Below are 10,311 nucleotides of genomic sequence, written 5' to 3' on the forward strand. Positions count from 1 at the left end.
CAAACCAATGTATGCCTCCCACGTATTGATTTATGACTTTACCTGTAACCCCTGTCTCCCTGACATATATAAAACCAAACTGTAACCCAATCATAGAGAGTCCACTTACTCAAGGCTTCTTGGGCATGGCTCCAGGTCATGGTCCTCAAATTTGGCTCAGAGTAAATCTGTTTAAAATTATTTTACAAAGTTTGGTCTTTTTTTTCATTGACAATACATATCACCAAGAGATTGTTTGTGGCATTTTGGTTCAACAAGGATTCTATCATTTCAATCTGTGTAGTGAGTGGCTTTGGATGCTTCTACTGGAAAGGGTCAGAAACTTGAGGATAATCCCCTGAAGATCTCAGGGAAGACTGTAGAGATAGCGTCTCTACAGATCTCAATTGAAGCTCCAGCCCTCTCTGGAAGAAGCTGAATGTACAAAACTAGGAAATGAAAAACAAGTGGCCATTTTCACACACCATCCTTTCCTCTGCCAAATACATATACAGTACATGTATATTCTATGGAGCATTCTATGGAATCCTCCCATTTCTGAGCTTTGGAAAGAATGCATTGCTAAACACACCCTCTCTGGATCCAGGGAGGAATTCCCTAGATGCTGTGTGTGTGCTAAAAGTAAAGAGCTGGACTGTGGGGACAGGCGCATACAAGAAAATGTCTCCATACTACAAGCTGGTGAGGACCTAGTGAAGACGTAAGGGTAGAGACCGCCACTCTCAGCTGGGTGCGGTGGCTCATGCCTATAATCCCAGCACTCTGGGAGGCCAAGGCGGGAGGATCACTTGAGCTCAGGAGTTTGAGACCAGCCTGAGCAAGAGTGAGACCCTGTCTCTACTAAAAATAGAAAAAATTAGCCATGTGTGGTGGCGCATGCCTATAGTCCCAGCTACTCACAAGGCTGAGGCAGGAGGATTGCTTGAGCCCAGGAGTTTGAGGTTGCTGTGAGCTACACTGACACCATGGCACTCTAGCCAGGGTAACAGAGTGAGACTCTGTCTCAAAAAAAAAAAAAAAAAAGAGTATGAACTTGGACGCCAACCAAACCTGCATTTGAAACTTGACTCTACCACTACCTGGCTGCATGGCCTTTGTCAACTTAACCTCTGTAGGACTCAATTTCTTCATTTGTAACATTGGGATGATCATTACTACTTTCCAGAGTACTATGAGAATCAAATGAAAAGTTTATTTAAAGTACCTAGCATAGGTCCAGAATATAATAAATGCTTACTTAATGTTATTTGCTTTCATTTTATTTATTTGTTTTCTATACAGCTGTGTTTCTAAAAGGGATTTGAGCACCACCAAGGAGGCACATACTGGGCCTATTTACTACCACTCCTGTGTCTTCTCCAGCTGGGAGCAGACATCGCTAATCAATCACAGTGCTGTTCCTAAATAAACTCAGGTACAAACTTTCTTTCTTTTCCTTCCTTTTTTTTTTTTTAATGCATAATCTTTCTCAACATTGTATCAGCCAGTTAGAGATTGGCCATAATAAAAAACCTATCTGCCACCAGGGGCTAACACATCAACCTACTTAAAGTCTCTTTAGTACATTAGTTTTTTGGTTTTTTTTTGAGACAGAGTCTCTCTCTGTTGCCGGGGCTGGAATGCCATGGAGTCAACCTAGCTCACAGCAACCTCAGACTCCTGGGCTCAAGAGATTCTCCTGCCTCAGCTTCCCGAGTAGCTGGGACTACAGGCATGTGCCACCATGCCCAGCTAATTTTATATATGTATGTATATATATATATATATATATATATATATACACACACACACACACACACACACACATACACATATATATATGTGTGTACATATATATTTTAGTTGTCCAGATAATTTCTTTCTATTTTTAGTAGAGACGGGGGTCTCGCTCTTGCTTAGGCTGGTCTCGAACTCCTGACCTCGAGCCATCCTCCCACCTCTGCCTCCCAGAGTGCTAGGATTACAGGCATGAGCGACCGCACAGGCCGATTTGTTACTTTAATTAGGTGAAATCCCCCTCTCCTCTAACATTTTACTTTGTTCATTTATTTACCAAACCCTTCTCTAAAGGTATTGCAAAGGAAAACTTCAGTTTGTTCAGCTCCAGTGATCCCAAAGGCTGAATCAATGAAGTTTTAATTTGGCATCTGTGAAACCAGACACCAAAGTAGGGGAGTAGGCCAGGGGTCAGGGGCAGGGCTGCATTCTCATTTTAGGACCTGATACAAGCATGTGATGAGGGCGTGGTATCTTGTGACAGGTACCAACTATTCCTCCTGGGGCCTTGGGTATCATTTAGCTATGGATGGACAAAGGATGACTTGTCGAAAAAGGCCGTGACCTTGCATCATAGGAAAGCACTGAATACCCTTTATTCAGCTGCCTCTCCCCAGCCAGCTCTGAGAAGAATGACTTCCTGTTAATAATGCTGGGGCTGTTTGCCGTGTCCAGAGACGGGCCGGGCCCAGGAACATGCATGCAGCTTTGTGCCCTCAGATCCTGAGCCTGCTGGGCTGCCCTTCTTGTATCCCCAGGAGAGGCTGATTTACTGTAAGATTTAGGAAAACAACCTCAAGAGAGCAAACATGCTGCCTGAAGGGAAATTATTAGAAGAGCTCCTCTAACCACCTCTCAGCCTGAATCTGAGGGACATCTGGTGTCCTCGGCCTCAGCTCTTTCTCCTCCTCCGCCCTCCTTATTTTCTAATTTCTCCCTATCATGAAAAACTTAGTAACAACGTTCAGGGGGTGGGAACTTCTTGAATTGTCCAATGTTACGTGCAAACTGTTGTAAACTTTCACCAATTCAGAACATAGAATAAACTGGAATGAGTGCCTACCTCTAACATAGTTCTGTGATTTGGGGTGATATTATCAGAACCCTTAGAAATAGCTTCAAGGAAAGAGCTTCCTTCTACTCCATTTATCATAGATAGGACATCCTGCTCTGGGATTTACTATTTTATAGAAAAGGGTCTTGGTCCAAATGTGTAAGAGTGATTGGAAATACACACACACGCACACACACAGCAGAATTTGTATTCTGAAATCCTCTGCAGGGACGAGGTATAGCTTAAACCCACAGCCTCGGATTTTTTGTTGCCATACATTCCACTTCATGTTAACGTTCACCCGGGAACAGCTCTATGCCAACACTACTTAGGCAAAATAACAGTGGCAACAGTAACAAAAACCACTCAAATGTTAATAGAGCATCAGCCTTATGCTGCCTGCTTTCACACGTAATCTCTCATTTTATCCTCACCACAGTCCTCAGAGCCAGAAAACTTGAGTGCCAGTGAACAGCCTCCCCAGGGTAATGCAGCCCCTAAGTGGCAGGGCTGGGATTTAAACCCAGGCCTAGAACCCGACTCTAAATCTAGTGCTTGTTCAACTCCTGATACATAAAAAGGTGCATTACTTCCCTAACACCACAATTATGAAATGTGGATTTTTTTCCCTCTACTGGAAGACGGAGTTCATATAACTTACCTGAGTGAGAAGGAAGAATAGTCTGCCACGGTCGGCCCTGGCAATAAATGGCCCCTCTCCCCTTGGTGGGCTCCTCTCCCTGTGCCACCACGCTGGGCACACCAGCCATACTGAGTGCCTGTCTCTGGGCTTAGCAGAAACTCTCACTCCCTAGAACTCCTTTCTTCTTCACCGCAAGACATGCTCTCCTCTCCCCTGCCTTTCTTCAAGGCTCATTTAAGTGCCTGGGCTTCCACAAGCCTTTGGTGACTTCCCAGGCAAAACCACCAATTAACCTCTGTGCTTCCATAGCAATTTGTATCTGAAATATGGCGTCTATCACGTGATATTAAAATGAACCGTTTTTGTTTCTTTTTCTTCTTGGTCTGCGAGGTCTCTAACGGTAAGGAACAGAGTCATTTGTCTTTCTAAGGGCCTAGCACAGGTCCTCAATAATGTTTAGTTGAAGCAAATGGAATTATTTGCATTAAACTCCCTCACTAACACAAAATCCAGGCATGGATATATTCCATGGTATGTTATGAAGAATATTTGTTAATTCCTCTGTAATATCAAAAGGCCAAGGAGCAAATATTCTCATGAACCACGTCCAGGTTTGAAAGCCATGTGATGGAATATGTGTACTGTGTGCAAGGCAGCCACAGCTGGGTGTGATATCAAATTTTATGATATAAAAAATGATAGAATGAGGTACTTTTCAAATTATGACTCAAATATTGTATCAGTGAGATGTTAATATGGTCACTGTGTGTTCTTGACAGAGTTGACTCAAATTAGGACTACAAATTTAGCCATAAATTTGAGGCAGTCTTTTGAATGTCTAGGAACAGACTGAAGGATCCTCTCCAAGGGCCTGTTCTAGAAGTTTCACCATCCTTAGTGATCAGCCAATAATCACACACTTCTTGGGGCTTTGCCTATATCATCTCATACCATCCTCTCTACAACCTTATGAGGCAGACACTGTTGACCTCCCCACTTCTCAGATGGGGAAACCGAGGCAGCTTGAGGTTAAGTAACCTACCCAAGGCCTCATAGGTGGTAAGTGGCAGAGCTGGGAGGTGAGCCCAGGCAGTCTGGCTCCAGGGTCCATGCTCTGTGCACACTATGGACGGCACCAACGCACCCGGCACACCAATCTGCCTCAAGCAAGATCTAGCGTAATCAGAATTATCCACATGTAGCCCTTGATTTCCAGTGGCGTGTCCTTTGTGGAAGAGAGAAACAGATACTCGGCACTCTCTTTATTTGAAGGCAGTGTTTAAGCTATTTTTGAGTTTTCCTTCTGTAGTTTAATTCCAATTTGCTTAAAATTTCTCCATGAGATCTCCCCACCCCCATCTAAGTCACCCACGTTTTTCAGGGTACACTTTATTTTGGGGGGTAGACTTCTCAAGTTACAAAGCCCAAAACTGGATAGAAGTGTTCTCCACGTATGGCCTGACCAACATCAGACATGGGAAAAGGATTCCAGAGTTTGGCCTGTCTTTTCCTCATTAACATTCCAGCATCGTGTTCTTTCGTTTTCCTAGTAGTTCTCTGTAGCTGACTAATTTTGTACTTGTGACACAATTGCTAACTTTGAAAACTCACAACATGTTTTTTCCTTTTTTTCTTTTCTTTTTTTTCTTTAGCCTAGCCAACACACAACATTTTTAAAAATGATAGCTCTTATAAGCCATTTCTCATCTTGTATTTATGGTATGGATCTTTTTTTTTTTTTTTTTTTGTAGTTTGTCCCAGCCAATCTGAAAGGGTCATATTAATTCTCAGTGTCTGAGATGTTAGCAACTCCACCTAATTTGGTATCATTCGCTAAACACAAGATGCTTGTTCTCAACTCTATCATGTGGGTCACTGAAGAGAGTATTTATATAAACCTCTTTTCCCATAAATATACATTTCTGGCTTCCAGACAGCCTGGGAGTGGTGAGTTGAGTTCACATTTTAACATTTTCCAAGAACTGCAGTTGATTACTGAGTTTTATGCTGTCTATGAAGAAACAATCAAGATTCATTTCCAAATCTGAAGAAATACTGCTGTTTGGCCTCAATTCCTGGAGGATAACCAGAATTGAATTTATTCTAAATACAGGAGGGACAGCAATGTTCTTTGGAAGCAAAAGCTTGGCCTGGATATCTGGAACCTGCTGAGAGGGCTCTGTCCCCCATCCTGTTCCTGGACTGGCATTTCCTTTAGTTACTCCCTAGCAGAGAAAAATTACAATCTGGTAGCAAGCCAGGGCAACTATAAACTGAAGCACTGGAAGTTTTTAAACACAGGTTTTTGTATTGCTTATCTTATATCTTGTCTCCTAGAAAAGTAAAGATAGGCCTTTTTTCAAAAAGGAAGTTGTGGGTCTTCTTGTCTGCTCGCATATTGGTAGGCTGATCTGATGTAGTGCTTAAGTCAAATAAATCCCAGACCTGGCTGACAATTAGAATCACCTGGGGAGCTTTGGAAAATGCATGTGGTCAACCCCTCCCTGACTCTCCAACATGATGGCGATGGTGGTTTTGAGAGGTGGGGGCAGGGCATCTCCATTTTTTAAAACCTTCCTAAATTGGTTAAATAGATTATGGTTATATCCATGTAATGGGACATCAAGCATCCATTTTAAAAATGAATTAAACCTAAATGCGCTGATATGGAAGGATCTCACATTAGCCATTCAGAAAGTGTGATGTTTCCATTTGACATGAATATGTTATGCTTTGTCCAAAGTCTTGGTCTCCACTTTCTCACCTGCATTTCTCTACCCGACCCATTTCAAGAGGGCTCCACACTTAAAAGCCTGCAAAGTCGACCTCCACATTGCCAAATCTGATGGTCACTTTTCTGTTCTCACCTTACTAGTTCTCCCTACAGCATTTCTACCCAGCTGCCCACTTCCTACTTCATGACACTTTTTTTCTTCCATGACTCCTCATGCTCTTGGTTTTCCTCTTGCCTTACTGGAAGTTGGCACATTCTGCAGTTGATCCTGTTGTTGGAGTACAGGAGGGATTTGGTGCGTTTTGCTCGCTTCCCCTCTGCCCCTGCTAGCATGTGGAGTGCCCTATGGCGGGGTCCTTTGTCTTCTGTCTGCATTCTCTTCTTAGGTAATCTTGTCCAGTCCCATGGCCAGTTACATCCAAATCTACATTCCCAGTTGTAATCTCTCCCCAGAACTCCAGATCTATACAAAGACCCACTCATCCTACTTGGGTGACTAATTGGCAACTCAAACTTATCAATCCAAAACAGAACTCAGGATTTTCTCTCTCAGCCTGTTCCTTACCCACTGTATGGCAACACTGAATACTCCATTTCTCGGGCCAAAAAGTTGAGAGTTACGCTTTCTCTTTTCTCATCCCTGTTTCTTATCAGCAAATCTTATCAACTCTACCTTCTCCAGAATCATCCTCATCTCCCTTCTCCTGAACCTCCTCTGCAGCCTCTAACTGATCTCCCAGCCTCCACTCCATTATCCACTCCCCTTGTCCTCAGCCCATTTTCCACACAGTAGCCAGAGTAATCCTTTAAAACATAAATTGGATCATGTCACTCTTTTGCCTAAAATCTTCCATCTGATTCCCAACTTAATTGGTGTAAAATCCCAACATCCTACACACCTACAAAGTACAAATCACCTGGTCCCTGTCAGCTCCCTCTCATGCATCCAGAAGGGCCTGGACCATGTCTGCCTAGTCATGAGGGGTAATCTCAGGGCTTAGTGCAGCAGATGCATAATACAATTCGTTTGTGAATCAGTAAACCAATGATTTAGTAAGATAAACTTACAATTCTAGGCTGGTAACAACAGCTCTGAACCTCAGAGTCCCAACTTGAAAAACCAGCATCTGTAAGTACCACTCTTCTTGGTTTGCTGTGAGAAGTATTGGGGAAAAAAAACAGTCTAGTTCTAAAAATCCACACAATAGTTTTGTTTTGTTTGAGACAGGGTCTCACTCTGTCGCCCAAGCTAGAGTGCAGTGGTGTTATCAAAGCTCACTGCAACACCAAACTCCTGGGCTCAAGTGATCTTCCATTTTATTCTTTGTATGCAATGACACAAGACTCTGGAGTCCTTAAGCAAATGCTCACTTTGTGTCTGCATCAGTGTGTGATTATCAGCGTATATTAAAGGATGTGTGTGAAGGGGAAAGAGTGAGTGTGGGGGAGGAGATGATTATTCCCAAGTGAAGCAACAGTGTTTGGGTAGCATCCAGCGCGGTTACACAGAGTCAGTGGCTCAGAGAAGCCACACGAAGGACACACTCCCCCCGAGGTAGGAAGCGGCTGCAGATCCACCGCCACAGCCACATGAGGCCTCATCGACCCGCCGCTGGCACAGTCTGAAGTTGACTTGAGTTGTCTGAGCATGTAGAGGATTTACCACATTTTGTTATTTTCTTTTTCTTGAGGATGTGTTTTGTTAGCGTTCCCACACGTGCTTTGGTCTATACTTGTTGCAAAGTGAAGCAGTTGGGGAAGAGGGTGCAATCCTCACATGTCAACCCGAAATCACATCCTAGTAGTTTATGAAGAGTTTGTGCCAGGCACAAACTGCATAATCACATTGTGACAACCCCCACTGTCCTTAAGTGTACCCTTCATATACTTTTTTTTTTTTTTTTTAGAGACAGAGTCTCACTCTGTTGCCCAGGCTAGAGTGTCATGGCGTCAGCCTAGCTCACAGCAACCTCAAACTTCTGGGCTTAAGTGATCCTACTGCCTCAGCCTCCTGAGTAGCTGGGACTACAGGCATGCGCCACCATGCCTGGCTAATTTTTTCTATATATTTTTAGTTGTCCAGATAATTTCTTTCTATTTTTTAGTAGAGATGGGGTCTCACTCTTGCTCAGGCTGGTCTCGAACTCCTGACCTCGAGTGATCCTCCCGCCTAGGCCTCCCAGAGTGCTAGGATTACAAGCGTGAGCCACTGAGCCCGGCCTTCATATACTTTAAAATCTCCCACAATGGAACTGTTGCCTGCCCTCCAGCCACATCTCACCCTTGTACCTGTCCTCTCTATACCTGGAAGGGCCTTATCTCAGCAACCTGAAGGAGCTCTGCTTCCAGCCTCAAGGCTCTCACTTACGTTTCCTCTGCCAGTGTGGCAGGGACCCCATCCCCACCCCCAGTCATCCTCACCTCCTGTATTCACGGGCCTTGTGTGGTCCCCTCCCTTTGAGTGTGGACTGGACCTTGTGACTTGCTTCTAATGAATGGAATAGAGCAAAAGTGATGGAATAGCAATTCCAATATTAGGCTATGATTGTAACTTCTGTCTTTCTCGCACACTTTCTCTCCCTCTCTCACTTGCTCACTCTGACGAAGTCAACTGCCATGCTGTGCGATGCTTGTAGAGGGGCTCAGGTGGCCTTGAGGACCTGAGGAAGGCCTTGAGCCAACAGCTCATGAGGAGCTAAGGCCTCAGTCCAACAGCACTTGAGGAAATGGATCCTGCCAACAACCACTTGAATCATACTGAAAGCAAATCAACCCCCAGTTGAGCCTGTAGATGACTTCAGCCCTGGTTGACACTTTGATTGAAGCCTTGTAGGAGACCCTGAGTCAGAGGGTTCAGCTAACTGCACCCAGACTCCTGACTCAGAAACTGAGATAATATATGTTGCTGTTTTAAGCCACCATGGTTTGGGGTAATTTGTTATGCAGCAATAGACAATGAAGACAGCCGAGAATATTCCCCTCCTCACTTCCCACCTCTCCAGCTCCTATGTGTCTTCAGGCCTCAGATTCAAATGTCAGTCCCTCAGGGATGACCTCCCCTTGCCCTGACAGTCCCCCACACAGTGGCAGGTCTCTGGTTGCACACTCTGACAGCATTCCCTTCCCTTCTGTAGTACTGAGCACCATGCACTTAGTCCATGATCTGAGTACGTTTCATCCCTGTTTCCCCCAAGACTGTCAGCTCCAGGACAGAGCAGGCTATATTCTGTCCGCAATGAATTCCCAGCACCTGACATAGCACCTAGCACAGAGTAGGGATATAGTAATTGTAGAGTGAAAAAATGAATAAACGAATGAATGAATGAATAAATGAAGCACAACAAAGCCTCATAGTTCAGAAAGGAGAGAGAGAAAAGCCTAATAAAGAAAGTTATAAAAGTTTCATAGTTCCCAGGCTTTCTTTTTTAAAAATACTTATACAGAACCAAAACCAAAAAAAACTCATGTTAACATAATCTAGATAAAAATTTGTTATGACAGAGTATGTTATAACAAATTTCTCCACATAAATAAAATGTCCAAGAAGGATTAGCTGATAGTCCAGGATTTTGATAAAAACCTTTCTGTGTTAGCAGGAGTTGTGACAGGAGTTGACCTGGATAATGACGGGTGAGGGAGAAAGGCAGAGTGCATGTTTGACAGAAGCTGCCCACGCCCACAGGCTGGAACTGGTGTTCCTCTGCCCTTGGTGTCAAGGCTAGGAAAGGTGTCCAGGATTTTCTATGAGGCTGAATGCCAAAAGGAGGATTGTGAAGTCTGAGATAAACCTGTAGCCACGGAAAGGCAAATTCAGTCCATTGTTTGAAATGAGTAAACTCCATCCCAGTATAGAACTTTAAAAATGATATTATATCATCAGCAGCTCTGTATTCCATCTAGTGAACTGGTTTTGTTTCGTTTTGTTTTGTTTTTTTGAGAGGGAGTCTTGCTCTGTCACCTGGGCTAGAGTGCCATCAGCCTAGCTCACAGCAACCTCAAAGTCCTGGGCTCAAGCAATCTTCTGCCTCAGCCTCCCAAGTAGCTGGGACTACAGGTATATATCACCATGCCCGGCTTTTTTCTATTTTTAGTAGAGATGGGATC

Source organism: Lemur catta, chromosome 1 (genome assembly GCF_020740605.2).
Source record: "Lemur catta isolate mLemCat1 chromosome 1, mLemCat1.pri, whole genome shotgun sequence".
NCBI classification, from domain to species: domain Eukaryota; kingdom Metazoa; phylum Chordata; class Mammalia; order Primates; family Lemuridae; genus Lemur; species Lemur catta.